Source organism: Manduca sexta, chromosome 28, assembly GCF_014839805.1.
Source record: "Manduca sexta isolate Smith_Timp_Sample1 chromosome 28, JHU_Msex_v1.0, whole genome shotgun sequence".
NCBI classification, from domain to species: Eukaryota; Metazoa; Arthropoda; class Insecta; order Lepidoptera; family Sphingidae; genus Manduca; species Manduca sexta.
Window position 1 is genome coordinate 13,844,825 of NC_051142.1, and position 14,454 is coordinate 13,859,278.

A 14,454-nucleotide genomic window follows, 5' to 3' on the forward strand; every position below is an offset into this window, starting at 1 on the left:
GGGTTGCGATTTAATTAAGCGCAGAGCTGCTTTCGAGGCTTGTGCAAGCTTCCAACCATTCTTTATTTTTCTCTATTGGAATTTGATGTTTTTAATTTCAATAGCTCCACGAATCATTCTAGTAAAAAATTGGTGTTCTTTGCCAAGGATTTGTGGCTTATCTAGTCGTAGATAATGATTGGAATGAAATTGAACTAGGTGGAATTGTGACCGATATGACGACATGTTTACCCCTATCACATCATGAGACGAAACAGACACGGTGCAAAGTGACCTATCCCTTCGCAGATAAAAGCGTAGTGCGCTTGTTTGTCTAAGAATGGATATCGGAAACAGCTAACTCTAGAACATGATTAATTAAATCTACCGACTTTTTGACGAGAAGTACAGCGGTTGATATCTGTTTAAGCGTTAACTTCTCAAAGCAAAAGTTTCGATCCTTTGTAGAAGTTAATGAAAATTCGCTCATGTTTTAAATGAAGCATACAGGCAGATCTTATCTTGGGATAATTAGGCTATGGGTGCGTTTCAATCAATTTTATTTGTTAGTTATCGTATTCAACTGCTAATGTAGATCTCACTCATTTTATCATTTATTTAAGAGCATAGATTAGGTGTGACTTTTGTATTTGGTCGGCTTATATCTTTATGTGATGAGTAGCAGTGACTAAAAATTTGTGAAAAAGGCACTTAACCTTATTCCAGAAAAGCGGGTAAACAGTAGAAAATGTATCAACGTATAGATCTGACATAATATTATGTAAAACTTTATGATTTGCCTAGATTATCGGCTGTCAAGTTGATTGACCTAATGATGATGTCAACCGCTTCACTTGACGCGTACTTTAACCGTAATGCCTCAGCGTGATGCAGTATGCGTACTCTATGTTGTACATAGAGAAAGGGCAATACTCCGTTTTGCCTATCAAATGAGGATGATTGAATTTTAATCAAATGTAATAGATTTTGTTTGAATAAAAAAATATAAATATTTGACTAAAGGCAGACGTTGTCTTATAACAAACCGCACTTTGTAAATAACTTCCATGTTTTAGATCTTGATAAAAGCGCCACCTATCGGGTTTAAAATCATACTAAGATGCAAACTAGAACTAACTGTACTCTTACAACAATTTTTACATACAAAACTATCAACTAAATTGCCAGCATTTTCAGTCTTCTTCCGTTTATTTTTCAAAAATATTCTTTGATAGAAACCTTGTTCTGATAATTAGAAACATGAAAAAAAAAGGATCATTCAAGCTTGTTGAGCCGATTTAAATTGATGGTCTCACATACATGTGGCAAATGATTTTCATTTATATAGATATGTGTGCCCTAGGGTTTTGAAATCAAATCTTTATTGTGTGATTCTTGGTACTGAATCTGGTTCTGAACTGAACTTGGTACTGAATTCTTGGACCCTGCAGACATTCGTCTCAGCAGTCCATTCTACTCGCAACTTGGCCATCGCCTACTTCCCGCGACGGACATTTATCAAAGGGTATTTTCTTAAGGAAATGTAAAAAATCAATGAGTACAAACAGGCATATACACGACGTATCACGGTTTGATGTATTGAAACATCATTAACTATGGCAAAACGTCATTTGAAATTTTGCTAGAGATTTTCTTAATTTTGTGTCATTTAAGACTGACCTAAAGAAGACTAATATATTTTTAAACTTTTTATAGACTCAAGCCCTAATCACCTAATATAATACTTAAATCTTTATTCGAAATCATACTCAACGTTTTACTTGATGCGCGAATGAAGTTATAGATCTGCCTACTGCGCTTCTTCGCTTAAAAAGGAACTGGGAGAGGCAGCGTAATAATAAATAAAACCCCGCTAGTCTTAATATTTATAATATAAACTTGAAAAGACTTTACGTATAATTTTCTTGCTGCAAAAACATTCGAACTCGCCTGTATAAATATTCGCGATGGTTTCTCAGCTGCAGAGTGTAATTTTAAGTGAATATAAATTAAGAGAGCGACTCCTTTACACCATAAATAAAGTCGAAAGTCCTTGAAAATACAGTCATGTAGTTTCGTAGCGGCCCCGAGCGCAGTACAGTTGACCAGCTCCAAGTGAAATTGTACGGATGAAAATTTTGCGGTTCAAAGCTGCGGGTTAATTCCTCTAGGGCTGATATTTTAATTTGAGTAGAATGTATTTATAACATTTTATTATCTTCCGCAATTATTCTCTATAAGATATTTTTCTCAAATAAATTATACGTAACGATATAGTTTTAAGGAAATATATACATACTAAATGTTATGTCTTATCTGTCTGTGTTTTGATTGTTTAATACATTCGCTTTAACAAATAATATAGAATTTTGTTCAGACAAAAAACAACAGACGAGACAGAAAAAAAATCATAATAATACATCCCATAAAAACTAATCTTCGTTACTTATATTTATTTTGAGAAATACTTATAATTCATATTATTGTACTAGTAAATGATGAAACGCGCAATTTGTCCGCCCTTATACGCATACGGCTTGCTATACAAATTTTGTATTATGCGTGTGTATAATGTGGACAATTTTTTATCAATTTCTATTTATTTAAATATCCTATTGAAATTTGTAACTTATTTTAAATTTATCTTGTTTGTGCTTTTTATTATTCACATTACCAGCTCGTATGTTTCCAGAATTTTCTTCGCGTCATGACTATGATTTAATTGCCCAGCGCACATCCGAGGTCCAAGGCACTGTGCACCATAAAATTCCTTAATAACACCGTTGTAATGCAGTTTCTTGTCTTTATGACAATTGACCGTTGAAATGTCGAGACGTTCTTGGTTTTATTGCATTAGTATACGGGCAAGGAGGTCCCGTCGGAGCACGTTTTTGCTAGCCATTGAGAAAGCGGTCAATTGTGTTCTATTTCTTCCACATTTAATTAATTTCGGCGTTAAAGTTGCCGAGTTACTAGTCTAGTAACTTTCAGGAACGTACTGGCAAGCAAAGCATTGGACGTCCACCTGCAAGGTGGACAGACGACTTGATAAGGCTCGTAGGAACACACTGGATGCAGACCGCTTTTGACAGGTCCGTCTGGAAATCTATGGGGAATATATGTTACGAAGTGGACTTCATGTAGCTGATGATGATGATGAACTGAAGGAAATTGTACAGGGGGCGTTATTAAGGCCTTTCTACAATTGTCAACGTTAATAGAAACCAGAAATAAATATGCGGATGACATATGCTATCGTTAAGTTTATAGTTAGTTCTTTCTCCTTCATAGCGTTAGCGTTAACTATTGTAGAAAGACATCTTAGCTCCAGTCTTTGGTAAAACGTAGCTAAGTTTTATAGATTATTTCATAAGAATGCGTTAAATATTTGAACCCGGCTTTCACGAGTTGTAATAGAGCTGATGAGGTGTTCTATAACCACTGTCCAGGGTGACGTAGTCGGGTCTTCTGGTGTTAATCCAGTGAATCAGGACGACACAATCCTGGCGACTTTTGAGGGCCCGAGTATTTCAATGATAGACAATATAATTAGAATGTTACTTACGGTATTATTTAACGTAGTTCATTTAGTACAAAAATACTCTTATTCCCAATATAAGCAAATGTAATAACAAAATGATCTCATAATAAAGAATATGATAAACACAATAGGCATATATTCGCTAGCATTTATCTTGTAGATCTGAGCGTTTAATCATTCGGACTATTCTACCTCTAGTTTAGGGGGGTGAGGGATGGTGACGTCACTCACGATTAATTTACTACGTTCGAGAGCGGAGAAAAATACTTTCTTGTAATTTTCTTGGTATTAGCGCTGTGTAGACCTGGTTAGGTATATTTGGTAAAGGTATAAGGGGTAAATGGAGTATAGGGGCTATTGGAATACTAATGTAGATATAACAGTATCCACAATATAAATTAGCTGGATTGAAGTCAGACAATTCCTGAATACTTTCAATTTTATACTATATACATACTTCATATATATGAAATTTCGAAAGTATTTGAGTTATATTAAACCTCAAAATATTTATGTAGGGGATGAATTACCTGACTCGTACCTAGAGGTTTAGTCCTCTAAAGTGGATATTAATCGATGTTTAAATTACAAATATTGCAACTACGGCCTACATTTTCATTATAAATATACATCATATTTTTGAAATTGGTATTGAAAGCCGGCAGGTGACAGAATCTTTTAGAAATGATTATTTATTTATTAACAAGCTGTGCTCGGGATTCCGACGTCGAATTTTATTTGCATTATTTACACTCTTACGATATTTCTTGAATTTCTTATGGCCCAGTGTATCGAAGTTTCAATAGTGAAAATATAATTTGAAATACCTGGTAATGTTAGATGATCAGATTACGAGTGTAGGTCAATGATACGTAGAGATTTATGATGCAGTGGCGTAGACTGGTATATTCCGCAAAGTAACCCGGCATAACCTATGAGTACTAATATGCATAAATGCGGTTTGCAAATAGTGTTAATGATAATTTGATCTTAAATAAATTACGAAAGGGATGCCGGTACGAATCTGGTTGTATGGACCCTTTGTCACTGTTATGAAGTATTTTTTTTTATTGCGTTGAATGACGAGACGAGCTTGCCGTTCGCCTGATGGTAAGCAATACAACCGCCCATAAATAGTAGAAACACCATCCAACACCTTGAATTACAAAGTATTGTTTGGTATTCCACTGCCCTCGCAATCCTGAGGCATGAGTTTTTAAGTCTCCTTATGTCCAGTAGTTGCACTGGCTACAATATCCTTCAAATCGGAACAGAACAGTGGCTACACACTGCTACTTGGCGGCAGTAATAGACATTGCGGTGGTACCTACCCAAGCGAACTCTCACATATGAGAGACCTCCTACCAGTAAGTTTTTAATGGAATCATAATATATCCTGATGTATTGTTACTGTTTACTGATATTTTGAGTGCAGACGAGTTACTCACTCGTCGCGTTCATGCGCGTGTATTTTGCGCCATGCCACCACATTCAAAGGTTGGAATAACTAAACCTGTACAAACGGACAATGAAATACCTGATTATAACGTCATTCATATTCATCGCATTATAATTTGCATAACAACGGCAGCGTGAAACGTCATTTTGTGTTTAAACTAATATCAAATTGCGGTTTTGATTTTAATAATAAAGTTGATTTTAATTGCGGTTGCATTTGTGTTGTAGTTTGTTATCGGGTAGGGCTTTCAATTGACTATAGATAAATAATGCGAAAGTTCTCTCTCTCTCTCTCTTACACGTGTGAAAGAGAGGAAGAGAAATAGGGTCGATAAAGGAGTTTGCTGGTGGTAGGATATACAAGGTGAAAAACCTGCCATAGTGGCCCATGTAAGAGTGTTGCGGTCCGGAGTCAGTCTGTGTATATCCGGCTCCAACAGGCCTGCATAATTGTGTCAACTGCCGAGGGGTAATCATCTCCATTTTGTGTGTCCTAATGATTTCGGATCATTAGGACACACTATGGAAAGCAGTGGTTGTTCAATGTGCCATTCCGGGTAGTTTAACACTGGCTTGTAAGATGATGTCTTATGCTTACGCGAATGTTAGACATTGAAAATAAAAGTATTTAACGGATTTTTTGGGACACCCCCACCACACATGTCCCCCCCCGAGACCATGAAGGCTGCAGTCTTTGAAAAGTCAGGAGAAAATAATAATATAAAAACCACGAAAAAATCCGTTAAATACTTTTATTCTCACTGGCTTGTAAGGCCGGCAACTCCAACATTATCGCACAGTTATCATTGGGCTATATTAGTAATAATATCAGCCCTGTATTATATACTTGCCCACTGCTGAGCACGGGCCTCCTCTACTACTGAGAGGGATTAGGCCTTAGTCCACCACGCTGGCCTAGTGCCTTCACACATCTTCGAAATTCCTATAGAGAACTTCTCAGATGTGCAGGTTTCCTCACGATGTTTTCCTTCAGCGTTAAAGCGAACGATAAATTCACAAAGAATATACACATGATTTTTTAGAAAAGTCAGAGGTGTGTGCCCTTGGGATTTGAACCTGCGGACATTCGTCTCGGCAGTCCGTTCAACACCCAACTAGGCTATCGCCGCTTATATATTAGTGATTTTTGGGCTATAGTAGTGATTGCAGTTAACCCTTATAAAAATGATTTCTATCGTATATATGTGCTATTCACGAGGGTATTAAACTTATCCCGTTTACTTCATGTTCTATAATCGGATTTTCTTCATATACGACAATAGTGCTAAGCAATAAGTACCAACTTCTGGAGGTTAACATGCGATGATGATTTAGTGCGAATCGTCGTATCAACAGTAAATATTATCATGTCTTTTAGTCTTTTCAGGGATAAGCAGAGGTGTAACGCCGACATTTCACTCGTTATATATCCATATGTAATAGGACGGGTTTATGGCAGGTATTAACGGGGCACGTTTCCAGACAGCGGGCTGATATTAAAGAGAAAAACCCAACACCAAGAAGTAACAAACATGATATAATGATTTCTTATGTTTACGCGAATGTTAGACATAGATATAAATCTAGATCTTTCTCCCGACGTTTCGAAATTTGCAGCTTTAATGATCGTGGGAAAATTAAACGAATATATATAATTGTAAATGTAGATAAAAAATATTGTGACGTTAACTTTTCGGACGATCTCCTCAGTCCGCCTAGTGAAAAATAAAAAATAAACGTATAATATTGTAAATGTAGATAAAAAATATTGTGACGTTGACTTATCGGAAGATCTCTTCACTTCGCTCCGTAAAAAATAAAAGCCGAGAATTATTCTTATTTCGAAATAAACATGTTAATTTTCGAATGTTCGTGCAATTCGATTCAACAGCCGTTAAGGAAATTCAACGCATCATTATCTGCCGCGACGTAATCAAACAATTTATTCATGTGAAATTATTCTTTGCCGCATTTTAAATTTCGAAAAGGTGTTTCGATGTGTAAAATTGTTCAAATTAAATTCTTCCTTTTAATAAAAATATATTAATTTTAAATTAAGGTATAAACAAATTAATTTTATTTTAAATATAGTTCAATTAGGCGGCGATGGCCTAGTTGGGTGTGGATCGGACCGCCGAGAGGAATGTCCGCAGGTACAAATCCCAAAGACACATCCCTGACTTCTAAAAATGATGTGTTTGTTTTAACGGTGAAGGAAAACAACAATCTGCACAGCTGAGAAATTCCTTAAAGGAATTTTGAGGGTGTGTAAAGTGTACCAATCTGCACTAGGCCAGCGTGGTGGAATAAGGCCTTATCCCTCTCAGTAGTAGATGAGGCTCGTGTCCAGTAGTAGAACAGTATATAATACAGGGCTGATATTATTTATTATATCATTTTATTATTAAATAACGTTCATAGCCCGGCTCACATATTATTGTGGGCGAAACTATTATACTTTATAAATTATATAAAATGCTTACCAATTTGAAAATTTCTTTGAACTTGAAATAAGTACGAACTAAATATTAAAGAATAGATATTATCTTATTGCCCTTAAGGCTCAAATTCGTATCCTATAGCAAACCAATAAAGTCGAATCCACGAAAACAAAGTAAAGGCTTGCTATTAACTCAATTACTTCGCATCAAGGTGACATAGCCCTTACATCGTCCCTAAAGAATGTCTGGCCACAATTTACATAGGCAATATGTATGCAAATACAAAAAAACTGGCCATTTAGAAATTTTGAGATATTATTTTATGCGACTCTTGATGTTTTTAGAAATTAAATTTTAATCGCACTGGACAAGTTTATGTTCTATATTTTTTTGTTCTGGAAAGTGAGTCAAATTGTATCGTTAGTTAAGTGGTAACAAAATAAATATATTTATTTAATCCAAGCAACAATACACGCGGCGGAAAACAAAAATAAAACACTAATACAAATGAAGTTTCATTTTAAAAGCTATACTCAATTTGCGATCCACTCAGCGTTTCCATGCTGACAGCCTTTGTAGATATCACACCTGACTACAAAAAAATCTCCAAAACTCAAGTAGCTTTTACTAATATCACCTAAGCTGTATAGTCTTATAAGAATAAATCATTCAGTAAATAGTTAATATATTTTATTTGTATAAATATCATTTTAATTACATTATCACTTAGGAGAATCAATGACAAAGAGAATTATAATATGGATGAATGAATTTGCGTTGTGGCCCGAGGCACCAATACTGAGATGTTTTCGGCCCGTATAAAAAGGTTCAGCACGGCTTATTTGAAATAAAATTTGAGAATTTTGAGATAGTAAAATATAAAGGGACTTAGGGTGATATTTTGAAGTTTGGAGAGACGAAGTTTATTTAAAGAATCATTTATTAGTCCCTCGCTTACCTTTATAGGGATAAATATTATGCAGCATAGATTTGGTAATAGTTTAGAATACTATTGGGTATGAAAAATAAGAAAGGTGCCTTTTAAGATTATTTAAGTATTAAATTTTTTCAGATTTTTTTATATTTTAATTTATTTTAACCCGTCGGGAGAAAAGTGGAATATAAAAAAGTGATAAAATCTGAAAAATAGTTTAATTTTAATGTCTAACATTCGCGTAAACATAAGAAATTATTATAATTAAAATAAAAAATACTGTAGAAGTTTTTTTTTTAATTCTTTATCTTAAAATTGTTCAATTAAAATAGATCACAACCGTGGAAATTAAATATTAAACCTGTTTCTTTAAAAGAAAAAGTAATTTTATTTTTCTCCACTCATCTTTACCCCACTTCGAGGCTAATAGGCGCAACACGCTTTTCACAAGTGTTTTGTAGAAAGGATTTGGCTTTGCTTGTATGATAGGCCGCTTGCTTGTTGTTACCTTTCTTGATCGAGGCCCAAGCATATTGTTGGAAAATTCACATTTATGTGAGTGAATTTTATGGATTCCTCGATTTTCAAGACTTCTTTATTAATAGCTTGTAGACGCTGCCATTGGACTAGAGGTTCCTAAACTTTTTTTTCTTATATACATATTTCGAATTTCGATTGTTCCGGTGGAGCCCCTGCAATAAAATATCTGCCATATACCCCAGAATATGTTTTTACAAGTAACAGTCACTGAGCTTCTCAAATGATTATTTGCCTACATTGATAGATGACGTCAAGCGAACATTTTAGTTCTTTACTACCAAAACTATATATATTTTCATGGACCCCCGCTTACGAATTGTGAACCACATTTTTGGTCACGCAACGAGGAACCCTGTCGAGTCTCCCGTAGCCCCCTGGGGGTCCTTTTGGACCACTTTGGGAATCAATGCGTTAGACCAAGGAGACTAATAATATATTTTTTTTTTTCACAGCAAATGACTTAACTAGGCGGTCCCGCGACCAAACGCTACAATCCAATATAAACAAAACATGAAAACAAACATTAATACATCAATTGTCACAAAGTCTGTTTGTACGTTACGCTCTTAAGTAACGCAATCGAAATTCGATTCGGCGCATTGTTTATTCAAAAACTTTTATGATTAACTGGTGGAATTGAATTTGCGAGGGGCGATGTGCGGCCAATTGTTGTGGATGTACGGTTTTTATGAATGGCGAGCAAAATGTTGGCACCGAGGTTGACTATATGTTGTTTTTTTGGACAGCGCCTGGGCTGTTGATTATCGGTTTCCAACATGTATCTTTGTGTAACAATGACCCGGGCCGTCCCGTATGCGCCGAAGAAAGCTACTGCGGGTTTTGTTTAGTATGCCGGTGTAGGGTATTCAGGGGTTATGGATTTAGTTTAATGCTCGCTCGATCAATGCTGTACACCCGAGTGTCGACATTGGGCCGTAAGACCGGTGAAATGAACATAACCATTCTTCTCACCCTCCAAGTGGTGGTAGCGATAACGCATTTTTTCACCGCGAATAAGAAAAAGGGGCTGTTAATTGCAGTGCAGTGAAAATGCTGTCCGTATGCGCACTTACATCGCCATATGATTCATGAAAGCGGAAATTTAAGGAACGAACTACGTATCAAGTAGTGCAATCTCGCCCCTGCACACTATATATTAACATCCACAGCTTCAACGTGACAAATAAAAGTTTGTGCAAAATACAACAAGAAGCAGCAATTTTATCACTCACGCCCGCTTAGGTTAAAGCGTCTAAAGGTTACTCTGCAGTTGATGCTTAACAAAATAGAATCAATGAAATGTCGAACTACAAAAGCCGCCCAGTGTAATAGCATTATGAAACTTGATATCCAATTTCTAACTTGTACTTTAAAATTTAAGAAAACTTAACTACAAAAACCTTTAACGAATAATTTATGCTAGCCAATCTTCCTAACCGTGTGTATCGTTTATTGGTACGTCAATGGAACGAACGTCACTCGATAAAAATATTTCGTCACTGGAGCCAATCCGAACATTGTAGTGGGCGCGAGGACCGCAAAACACAATGCGATTCATTTTTGTTTCTCCGATAATACCGTGGTTTTACTTGTTGGCCTGACAAGCGACTTTTTCGAAGCTGCCACGAGTAACGAACCTTTTTATATTGAAATGATGTAACAAAATCGTGGTTAGTTTTTAGTGTTAGGTTTCTAGTAAGCACCTGTAATAACCGAAGAATTAGAATTGGGATTATTTTTTAATACTGCAGAGCTGTTTTATAGATTAATATAAAAGTTGCGTAACAAATGATTATTAACAGAATCACAATAAGACATAGTAAAAAAACTAAATTGTATGGATTGATTAATGGACGCTAGGAAACTAGAATTATGAATCAATGTAATTTTACACCAAAAATTTTTTAGTAAAATATGTGTTAAGTAACGTAAATTAAAAACTAGTCGTGTATATCAGTAAAGCATGTATAGGTTGGTTTGAGCGATAAGAGCAGTAGCTTCCCATAGGACCCTTTAGGTAGTGGAAACTCTTGGGCACCCACTGAAGTGTAACGTAGATATGGGCTAAGAAGGTCGCCATATCATTGATACGACTGATTTAGTGGTTTCATCTCATTCAGTAGATAAAAGTAACTATAATAATATCAGCCCTGTATTATATACTGTCCCACTGTTGGGCACGGGCCTCCTCTACTACTGAGAGGGATTAGGCCTTAGTCCACCACGCTGGCCTAGTGCGGATTGGTAGACTTCACACACCCTCGAAAATTCCTATAGAGAATTTCTCAGGTATGGTTTCTTCACGATGTTTTCCTTCACCGTTAAACCAAGCGATAATACATAAAGAAAAATATGTCTTATAATACTGACATGAATTTGCAGCTTAGTGCATAACTTTCGTAAGAATAGTGAAATTTATGGAAGCCCAAACACCCTCATCATGATTTTTTAGGTATTGGAGGTGTAATTATACAAAGAGCTTCACTTAATATTAGACAACACTTCTGATCTGTAAAACAAGAAGAAAATATGCACACACTCATGCCTTTTACCCTGAAGGGGTAGGCAGAGGCGCATTGATACAGCAACTTTGCGCCGTCCCATGATGTGATAGGGGATGAGCCTAGAGGGCAATACCAATCACCGGGCTGATACTGAGTAAAACACAATAAAATATCTCGAAATAACCATAACAGAGAAGGAATATAAAATATTATTTGTCCCATTGTCCCAACTTTGATCGAGTAACAGATTGAAAGATTTCAATAGGCCCGAATTAAAACCAAAATCCCAGAAGATCGGAGATAATTATGCCGACTCGTTCCGGGGCAAAGTTGTCAAACTCATCGTAATACGAAACTTTTGTTTTCATTGCCAATTCGAGAGAAATTAACATTTTTCGTTCGTATTGCAGAGTTTTTTTACGCGCTTCGGAATGTTTGGCTTCGAGTATTTAGCATTGGGTTATTTGGACTTGTTCTCTCTTTTTTTTAGTATCGGACTCCGTAGTCAGAACTGAAGGAAATCTGCGAACGGTATTCTGGTTTCCCAAGCTTAGCGACTGCAGTGCCCTGGAGAAAGGTTGGGCGGATAACTGAGAAGGAAGTTTGGGGGAAGGATAAGGAGACCTCTTATGCCGCGACAAATGTCTCCCTCTGTGTACTCACTGGTTGGAGAGTGACTGATTAATGGTTAATTTATGGGTAATTATAATCTACTATAGAAACAGGCTTAGATATGTTACTTTATCTCTAGTTGTATAGACTGCCTCTAGTAAGACAGGCCCGATTTACACTAATTGTTATCAAAAAGGGAAGGTCGAGTTTTAGGAATATTTATCTTATGATATTTAATATAAGGTGTATTTCAAAATAATAACTTGGTATCGCATGGGTAGAGGGTATACAATTCGCATGAGCACATACCTCTTAATGTAGTTCGGTACTGGGACTAGTTCAAATTGTCAGTCTAAAATTGAATCTTATGAATTAAACAAATGTTATTTACAAAATATAAATAAAGTGTTACGCGGAAATATAACCTAAATAAAATGTTAAAAATTTTCTCATATTTCCACCCATAAGTATTAAAACAAAATATTAAAGAGGCAAGCCAGATTATTTTGAAAACTGCAAAAATGGTTTCCACCGTTTCTGCTGGCTTTAAGCTGAACGAGAAGCGTCGACTTCCGATCTACTGACGTCACATCCGGCGCCACCGCCCCGTCCCGCGAGTCCGCCTCTTTGTCTGAAAATTGTAAAATACATGTAAATTATATTTTTCGCGAATTTTAATTCTTATTTCATCCTTTGTTGAAGACAAATGTGTGCGCATTTAATTATACGAATGACTAGCCTAGCTCGCGTCTCTGCCTCCGTGATTCCAGTAGGGGGGAAATTTAAACCTATTTTATTGATCCCAGGGAGGCCGTTTTATAAAACCTCTTCCAGGCAGATGATTGCATTCCATATCATACCTCCATGTTATGTTTTTTATTGCTTGAATGACGAGACGAGCTTTCCGTTCGCCTAATGGTAAGAAATACAACCTCACATAAGCAGTAGAAACACCATCATAAACATTGAATTACAAAGTGTTGTTTGGTATTTCACTGCGCTCGCTATCCTGAGACATGAGATGTTAAGTCCTATTATCTCTAGTAGTGACTACAATGTGCTTCAAACCGAAATACAAAAGTGATTACATACATTTGGTGGCGGTAGTAGACATTGCGGTGGAAATTTGTACATCCATATTTTTATGATTAGCAAAAAACAACCATAATAGTTTATACAAAGTGATTTTGAAGCATATTCGGTACTACATTATCTGTATTTGGATTATTATACAATAATTTTCGCTCGGTTTTAACGTTATTAATTGTCGTTTACGTATTAGGAATTTAACATAATGGCCGTTTTGTTAGTTTAGGAGTTTTGGGTCTTTGGTCATTCAAAAAGTTTTGTTAGAATTGTTTGCTATCACACTGATTTATTGTAACGATTTGGTTGTATAATTAACGTTAAAATTGTTGTGAAACCCTGGAATGGGCTGAATTCGAAGCTAGCGTCGGTTTTAGACACCAATAACTTCATTTAAATATTGATTTACTGAAATTACAATTTGCTTAATAATATTGATAATTGATGACATTTTTTTTGTAGGGAACTGACCCCACTGCATTTGATGGTAAGTGGAGTGGGGTCTAATAGAGTGTCGACTGACGAGAGATGATTACCTCTCGACGGTCGATTTACCAAGTTCGTAAGTTAATGCATGTAATGTATCCGTGACCTCTAGCTTCTAAACAGCGCTAAACACACCCTGCAAATTGCCTTAAAACAATAAAAGACGTAGAAGTCGCAAACTTTAAAACCGCGTAAAAATTTTACTGTTATTAAAAACGCCTCTTTTTACTCCCCCGTAAAGGTAAAGGGTAAAACAAAGTGGCCTCTGTAAAAAAGGTGCCTAACCGTCCCCGCAATGACGTGTGACGATAAAGTGCTCGCAAAACTTTATGATCTGAGAAGGACTGGTCTAGGCACGGAGACGAAACCTGCTGAATTCCATTCTCAGGTTGGAATACTGATATATACTGCCTGAATTAGGAAAACACATATGGAATTTAAAAAACGGCGATAACCTAGTCGGATGTGGAAAGGACTGCCGAGACGAATGTCCGCAGGTTCAAATTCCAAATCCCAAAAATGATGTGTGAATTATCGCTTGCTTTAGCGGTGAAGGAAAACATCGCGAGGAAACCTGCGTACCTAAGAAGTTCTGTATAGGAATTTTGAGGGTGTGTGAAGTCTACCAATTCGCACTCGTCCCCGAGGGCCCGGTCTCGTAGGCCCCGTACCCAGCAGTGAGACAGTATATAATACAGGACTTATACCATTAAAGTGTTAGTTTAATGGTAAACTACTTAATATATATCGTGATGATCGTGATTTGCTGACTTCAATTACTTAAATCGGTAAGATCAGTTGTGTTCAGTTCCAAAACATTGTAACGATAGGCTCGTCTATGGCTCAGCGACGTTCTTCTGCTTCATTAATCTG